Source organism: Gorilla gorilla, chromosome 1, assembly GCF_029281585.2.
Source record: "Gorilla gorilla gorilla isolate KB3781 chromosome 1, NHGRI_mGorGor1-v2.1_pri, whole genome shotgun sequence".
Lineage (NCBI taxonomy): Eukaryota > Metazoa > Chordata > Mammalia > Primates > Hominidae > Gorilla > Gorilla gorilla.
Window position 1 is genome coordinate 231726766 of NC_073224.2, and position 8624 is coordinate 231735389.

The 8624-nt window shown below is 49.6% G+C and overlaps 1 non-coding gene across 1 annotated transcript; it reads left to right on the forward strand.

The window, feature by feature from the left end:
- Window positions 1–5384: 5384 nt before the first annotated feature.
- LOC115932214 (U6 spliceosomal RNA) lies at window positions 5385–5488 on the forward strand. The gene has a single exon (XR_004068533.1). It is a non-coding gene; the product is annotated as a U6 spliceosomal RNA (small nuclear RNA).
- The last annotated feature ends 3136 nt before the right edge of the window (window positions 5489–8624 follow it).

The window sequence follows — 8624 nt, forward strand, 5'->3', positions numbered from 1 at the left end:
TACAGGCACACGCCACCACGCCCAGCTAATTTTTTCTGTTTTTAGTAGAGACGGGGTTTCACTGTGTTAGCCAGGATGGTCTCGATCTCCTGACCTTGTGAACTGCCCACCTCGGCCTCCCAAAGTGCTGGGATTACAGGCGTGAGCCACCATGCCCGGCCTATTTTTTATTTTTTGAGATGGAGTTTCACTCTTGTTGTCCAGCCTGGAGTGCAATGGCGTGATCTCGGCTCACTGCAACCTCCGCCTCCCAGGTTCAAGCAATTCTCCTGCCTCAGCCTCCCGAGTAGCTGGGATTACAGGTGCCCACCACCACACCTGGCTAATTTTTATTTTTAGTAGAGACGGGGTTTCACCATATTGGTCAGGCTGGTCTTGAACTCCTGACCTCGTGATCCACCTGCCTCGGCCTCCCAAAGTGCTGGGATTACAGGCATGAGCCACCGCGCCCAGCCTCGTTTTGTCTTCTAAGAGACAGGGTCTCGCTCTGTCACCCAAGCCGTAGTGCAGTGGCATGATCATAACTCACTGCAGCCTCTAACTCCTGGGCTCAAGGGATACTCACCCTCAGCTGTTTGAATAGCTGGGACCACAGGCACACGCCACCGCTCCTAGCTAATTTTTGTTGCTGTTGTTGAGACAAGGTCTTGCTGTGTTGCCCAGGCTGGTCTCAAATGCCTGGGCTCAAGCAATCCTCACACCTTGGTTTCCCAAAGTGCTGGGATTTACAGGCATGAGCCACTGTGCCCAGCCAAAACTATCAGCTTTGCTTGCAAATGTATCTGGAATCCAATCACTTCTCACACATCCACTGCCACAACCTACAAGACCTATGGGGCCACCGCGGTCTCTCCCTGGGACAAGGCAAGAGTCTCCTCATCGGCTGGGCAGTGGCTCATGCCCATAATCCTGGCACTTTGGGAGGCCAAGGTGGTGAATCGCTTGAACCCAAGAGTTCTAGATCAGCTTGGACAACAAAGTGAGACTTCTCTCTACCAAAAAAAATAAAAAATTAGCCAGGCGTGGTGGTACATGCCTGTAGTCCCAGCTACTCAGGAGGCTAAGATGGGAGGATCACTTGAACCCTGGAGGCTGAAGCTGCAATGAGCTGTGATCATGCCGCTGCACTCCAGCCTCAGTGACAGAGCAAGACCCTGCCTTAAAAAAAGAAAGGCTGGGCGCGGTGGCTCACGCCTGTAATCCCAGTACTTTGGGAGGCCGAGGCGGGTGGATCACGAAGTCAGGAGTTCAAGACCAGCCTGGCCAAGATGCTGAAACTCCGTCTCTAGTAAGTATACAAAAATTAGCTGGGCGTGGTGGCACGCACCTGTAATCCCAGCTACTTCAGAGGCTGAGGCAGGTGAATCACTTAAACCTAGGTGCCAGAGGTTGCAGTGAGCCAAGATCAAGCCACTGCACTCCAGCCCGGGCAACAGAGCAAGACTTCATCTCAAAAAAAAAAAAAAAAAGAAAAAGAAAGAAAGAAAGAAAGAAAGAAAGAAAGAAAGAAAGAAAGAAAGAAAGAAAGAAAGTAAGTCTCCTTATTGAGCCTCCCTGTTTCAGCACCTCCCACACCCCCGTGGTAGACTCTCTTGGGTTGTGGGGGGTCCTACTATCCAGGCCCGTGGGTAGCCCGTACCACCGACTCTGGGCTTGACCATGGGACCTGTTTTGGCCAATCAGACAGCAGCAAGCAGAGGCCATCAGCACTTGCACACTGGGACTGGCCCTCTTGGATCATTTGTTTTTGGGCTACAGCTTCCATGTGAGAAGCTAGGCTGGACCACAGGTGAGCACACTTTCTCTATAAAGGGCTGGATAGTAAGTATTTTCAGCCTTGTGGGCCTTGCAGTCTCTGTTGAAACTACTGGATTTTGCCATTGCGGCTTAAGAGCTGCCATATACAATATGTAAAGAAACGGAGCCTGGGCAACATAGGAGACTCCATGTCTACAAAAAAGTTAAAAAAAAAAAAAATTTAGCTGGCCATGGTGGTACACACTTGTGGTCCCAGCCACTTGGGAGGCTGAGATGGGAGGATCACTTGAGCCTGGGAGGTTGAGGCTGCAGTGAGCCATGATTGGCAGCACTGCACTCCAGCCTGGCCAACAGAGCAAGACCTGTCTCAAAAAAGAAAGGAAATGAGTGTGTCTGTGTTCCCAAAAAACTTTATTTATAAAAACAGAATTTGGACCCTAGGCCATAGCTTGTCAATCCCTGGGCTAGACAGACTACTGAATGATGAGAAGCCATGTGGAGAGACCCTGCAGAGTCAGAGGCTCTAGTAGGTTGAATAATGTCCTCCCACAAAACTTCATGTTTATCCACAGCCTGTGACTATGACTTCAGCTGCCAAAACACAGCTCCTTAGACTGGGCAATTTACAAATAGTAGGCATTTATTTCTCACAGGTCTGGAGGCTGGGAAACACAAGATCAAGGCGTCCACAGATTTGGTATCAAGTAAGGGCCTGCTTTCTGCCCCTGCTCCATAGATGCTGTGCCCTCACATGGCAGAAGAGAAAGGCAGCTCCCTCCAACCTCTTTTATGAGAACCTTAATCCCATTCATGAAGGCAGGGCTCAATCACCTACCAAAGGCCCCACCTTTTTTTGTTTGTTTTGAGACAGAGTCTCGCTCTGTCACCCAGGCTGGAGTGCACTGGCATGATCTCAGCTCACTGCAAACTCCACCACCTGGGTTCAAGTGGTCCTGCCTCAGCCTCCTGAGTAGCTGGAATTACAGGCACCTGCCACCGCGCCCGGCTAATTTTTATATTTTTCGTAGAGACGGGGTTTCACCATGTTGGTGGTAAGGCTGCTCTCGAACTCCCGATCTCAGGTGATCTGCCCGCCTCAGCCTCCCAAAGTGCTGGAATTATAGGTGTGAGCCTCCATGCTCAGCCTGTCAGATTCATCCAGTCTCCTACCTTTGCTTTTGAGATCAGTACCTTAAGGAGACTCATTCAGCCAGTTAGAAATCTACCCACTTGCTTTTCTGTTCAAAATGCGGAAGAGAAATCTTCATTTCTCTCCTAGCCCCAAGAATTACCTAAGAGGCTCTGAGAAATGCTGTGCTGAAATCCATTCTCTCCTCAGCATTTCCCTGACCACCAGGAAACAAGACAAGCAAACAAAAACCCCATTTAGTCAGAGAATTCCAGTGCAGGAGGTGTGGGGACTTTACTTCCAAGGACTTCACTTCATGGGAACTGTTAACGTGTTTGTGCGAAATCAGAAAGTCTCATTTTTGAAACAGAGTTTCTCTCTTGTCACCCAGGCTGGAGTGCAGTGGCGCTATCTCAGCTCACTGCACCCTCCACCTTTTGGGTTCAAGCAATTCTCCTGCCTCAGCCTCCCGAGTAGCTGGGATTACAGACACCCACCATCACACCCAGCTAATTTTTGTATTTTCAGTAGAGACAGGGTTTCACCATGTTGGCCAGGCTGGTCTCGAACTCCCAACCTCAAGTGATCTGCCCTCCTCGGCCTCCCAAAGTGTGGGATTACAGGCTTGAGCCACCGGGCCCAGCCGAAAATCAGAAAGTTTCTACCCCTTTGCTTAGGAAATGCCAGAAAACATCAACCTGAGTATGGGGTTGGGGACATTTTATCATTGGAACTCCAATGCTGACACAGTGTAACTGGAATTTCTGACTGCAAGCTGCCTCTCCTGACTGCAAACCTGTTCTAGAGAGAATACAGAATCCGGCAGACACAAAAGCTTCCTGAGTCATGTTTTGCAAATCCTGAAGCTGCTACAGCTAAATTCTAGGTAGTTGTGGTATAGATAGGCAAATCAAGACAAGGTTCCTTGGACTAACGGTGGTGTTGTAGCATTTTACTGGAATCTGAGGACTAGGGGAACGAACAATCTTCATCTTGGAGGAGCACAATGCTGAGGTTGGGCGCGAGGACTGGGGACCAGGCTGTGTTAGTTGGTCCTCTGGCACCTCAGCCAGCAGCTGCTGCCTCCCTGCCCCTTGGAAAGTGGAGATGTGCTTACAAGATTAAATGAGTTATATATACAAGCATCCTGGTGTCTGGCAAGTAACGAGGCCTCAGCAACATTATTTTATTTATTTATTTATTTTGACACAGAGTCTCACTGTGTTGCCCAGGCTGGAGTGCAGTGTGGCACGATCTCAGCTCACTGCAACCTCTGCCTCCTGGACTCAAGCAATTTTCCTGCCTCAGCCTCCCGAGCAGCTGAGATTACACACATGTGCCACCACGCCCAGCTAATTTTTGTATTTTTGTAGAGATGGGGTTTTGCCATGTTGGCCAGGCTGGTCTCGAACTCCTGACCTCAGGTGATCTGCCTGCCTCGCCCTCCCAAAGTGCTGGGATTACAGGCATGAGCCACTGTACCCAGCCCAGCAACTTTATTGGTCTGCGACAGATGCAGGGAGAATTTTCTCATTATCTTATGGTGTGCCTGAAGGCGTGGTGAAACCCTGCTCCCCGCGCCTGAATCACGCCAGATCACTACCTTCTGAAGAACGTGACTTCTCATTTTCCATCTGGAACTCAGCAATTGTTATCTGACCTCTCCTCCTCTCAAGACAAGGGCCTTCCCAGGGGCCGGCACTCCTGCCTCTAAGTGATGCTGTGACAACCTTAAGAAACTCAGCGGCCGGGCGCGATGGCTCACGCCTGTAATCCCAGCACTTTGGAAGGCCAAGGAGGGCGGATCACCTGAGGTCACGAGTTCAAGACCAGCCTGACCAACATGGAGAAACCCTGTCTCTACTAAAAATACAAAATTAGCTGGGCGTGGTGGCACATGCCTGTAATCCCAGCTACTAGGGAGGGTGAGGCAGGAGAATCGCTTGAACCTGGTGGGTGGAGGCTGCGGTGAACCGAGATGGCGCCATTGCACTCCAGCCTGGGCAACAAGAGCAAAACTCCATCTCAAAAAAAAAAAAAAAAAAAGAACCTCGGCAACAACCTTAAGAATTTTGTGAAAAAGAGGGAGGGAACAGAGACACGTGAAAAGAAAACTGGCTGGATAACTTCCTGCAGATACTATTTAGGGATATTAGTGCCTTCTAGGTGTCCATTCTAGCTTGAAACAGTAATTCCCAGACTGCCGACCTCCCCCTGAGACTATTATCACATCCATCCCAAAGATAAAGGTGCTGGGGCCCTGAGGGACACCATGCTGAGCTCTTTGATGCCAAATAGAGATGCTTTCCTCTGATGCCTGCTGAGAAAGACTTTCCAGAAGTTGTTCTCCCTCGGCTGTCACTTGGGTGCCCCTTCATGACCTCTGCCCAGGGGAACTCTGCTCCCAGCTTCCCCAGCTCCCCTGGGCCTTCTTGCTTAATCACCTCCCCTTTACTCCTCTCATTTGGACACCCTGAGGAATGCCAACCTAGCATGACTTGCCAGCACATATACTAAAAAAAAATTGGAATGATACAGAGAAGATCAGCATGGGCCCTGCGCGAGGATGTCATGCAAATCTGTGAAGTGTTCTGTACTTAAATTTTTTTGCATATATTTAAAAATAAAATACGGCTGGGCACGGTGGCTCACACCTATAATCTCAGCACTTTGGGAGGCTGAGGCAGGAGGATCAAGAGGTCAGGAGATCAAGACCATCCTAGCTAATATGGTGAGACCCCATCTCTACTAAAAATACAAAAGCTTAGCCGGGCGTGGTGGCACGCGGCTGTAATCCCAGCTAATCGGGAGGCTGAGGCAGGAGAATCGCTTGAACCCAGGAGGCAAAGGTTGCAGTGAGCCAAGACTGTGCCCCTACACTCCAGCCTGGGTGACAGAGAGAGACTCTGTCTCAAAAATAAAATAAAATAATATAAAATAATATATAATAGGCTGGGCGAGGTGGCTCATGCCTGTAATCCCATCACTTTGGGAGGCCGAGGCAGGTGGATCACGAGGTCAGGAGTTTGAGACCAGCCTGGCCAACATGGTAAAACCCTGCCTCTACTAAAAATACAAAAAAAATTGGCCGGGCATGGTAGTGGGTGCCTGTAATCCCAGCTACTCAGGAGGCTGAGGCAGGAGGATCGCTTGAATCCAGCAGGCAGAGGTTGCAGTGAGCCGAGATCGCACCAGTGCACTCCAGCCTGGGCAAAAAAAATGAGACTCCTTCTAAAAAAAAAAAAAAAAATTTTAAAAAGCAAGGGAATAGACCGGGCGCGGTGGCTCACACCTGTAATCCCAGCACTTTGGGAGGCTGAAGCAGGTGGATCACGAGGTCAGGAGATCGAGACCATCCTGGCTAACACGGTGAAACCCCGTCTCTACCAAAAATACAAAAAAATTAGCTGGGTGTGGTGGGCGCTTCTAGTCCCAGCTACTCGGGAGGCTGAGGCAGGAGAATGGTCTGAACCGGGGAGGCGGAGCTTAAAGTGAGCTGAGATCAGCCACTGCACTCCAGCCTGGGCGACAGAGTGAGACTCCGTCTCAAAAAAAAAAAAAAAAAAAAGGCACGGGAATAATAAAATACAAAATTTAGAATAGTGGCTACCTCTGGGGTCAAAGAACATACAGGGGACCTAAATGACATTACTAATGTTCCATTTCTTTTTTTTATTTTTTTGAGAAGGAATCTTGCTCTGTTGCCTGGCTGGAGTGTAGTGGCACACTCTTGGCTCATTGCAACCTCTGCCTCCGGGGTTCAAATGATTCTCCTGCCTCAGCCTCCCGAGCAGCTGGGAGTACAGGCATGTACCACCACACCCGGCTAATCTTTGTATTTTTGGTAGAGATGGGGTTTCACCATGTTGGCCAGGCTGGTCTTGAACTCCTGACCTCAGGTCATCCACCCGCCTTAACCTCCCAAAGTGCTGGGATTACAGGCATGAGCCACAGCACCCGGCCTCCATTTCTTTTTTCTTTTTCTTTTTTAACTTTCCATTTCTTTTCTTTTTTTTTCTTTTTTTAACTCTTGTTGCCCAGGCTGGAGTGCAATGGCGTGATCTTGGCTCACTGCAACCTCTGCCTCTTGGTTCAAGCAATTCCCTTGCCTTAGCCTCCTGAGTAGCTGGGATTACAGGCATGTGCCACCACACCTGGCTAATTTTTTGTATTTTTAGTGGAGATGGGGTTTCACCATGTTGGCCAGGCTGGTCTCAAACTCCTGACCTCAGGTGATCCACCCACCTCAGCCTCCCAAAGTGATGGGATTACAGGGGTGAGCCACCATGTCCGGCCCCATTTTTTCCTTTGAGACAGGTCTTTATCTCCCAGGCTGGAGTGCACTGGTACAATCATAGCTCATTGTAATCTTAACCTCCTGGGCTCAAGTGACACTCCCACCCGAGTCTCCCAAGTAGCTGGGATGGGACTACAGGCATGTGCCTCATCTGCCTAATTTTTTACTTTTTACAGAGACTGGGGTCTCCCCCACGTTGCCCAGGCTGTCCTGCTGTTCTGGAACTCCTGGGCTCAAGCAATCCTCCTGCCTCAGCCTCCCTAAGTGCTGGGAGTACTGATGTGAGCCACTAAGCCTGGACTCTAGGGTTCCATTTCTTTCTTTTTTTTTTTTTTTTTTTTGGAGACGGTGTCTCGCTCTGTCATCCAGGCTGGAGTGCAGTAGCGTGATCTCGGCTCACTGCAAGCTCCGCCTCCCGGGTTCAAGTGGTTCTCCTGCCTCAGCCTCCTGAGTAACTGGGACTACAGGCGCCTGCCACCAAGCCCAGCTGATTTTTATATTTTTAGTAGAGACGGGGTTTCACCACGTTGGTCAGGCTGGTCTTGGAACTCCTGACCTCGTCATCCGCCTGCCTCGGCCTCCCAAAGTGCTGGGATGACAGGCGTGAGCCACCGCGCCCAGCCTGGTTTCCATTTCTTAAGCGGGATGTGGGTACACAGAGATTTATATACGCCTTATGTAGTCTCTGGTGTACGTGAAATACTGAGTGATGAATACCAAAACCTCATGATCTGTTATGAGGAGGGACCATCCACCTACATCCCCTTCTGCACTCATCTGGTATCTTACCTCCCCAGAGCTCCTTATCCAACCCTGAAGTTCCCTATCTGGCTGGAGACCCTCTTTCACAAAGATCACTTTCTCAAGCTGACCAGTGATTTTTACACACGTATCACAGGGAGAATCAGTAATCCAAGCGAGTTACAGGTCGTAGCAGATTCACTCTCCCTTGATCCTGGCCACCTGCAGACACCATGCGTGTGTTACCTACGATGCTTCAAGGTGTGGTATTCTGATAGCTTTGGACAGTTATTCCCCACCTGCCCACCACCAATAAAACTGCTCAACAAGCTTACAGCAAGTGAGAAATAATAACTAAATGCAATGCCGTTGTGCTGACTACAAGCAAATGTGAACCCCACAGCCTGCTAACAAAGCCTAAGGAGCTATGGAAACAGGGAGGGCATTTGGCAGCCTGTGAATTTTGAAAAAGATTTCAGGACATCTCTAGTAATCATTAACATTTTAGCTACAATGTGAGGTCGAAGTGCTGGCTCAGAATGCGGCGCTGCAGCCTCCAAGAATCTTGCAACGGCAGCAGTCCGGGATCATGTTTGGCCTCTGATTTCCTGCTAGATTTACTGGTTCTGGCCACAGCAGAGTATCTTTATCTCTCTAACCATTTTTATGTAAAATAAGATTGTTTGGAGCCCTTTCAGG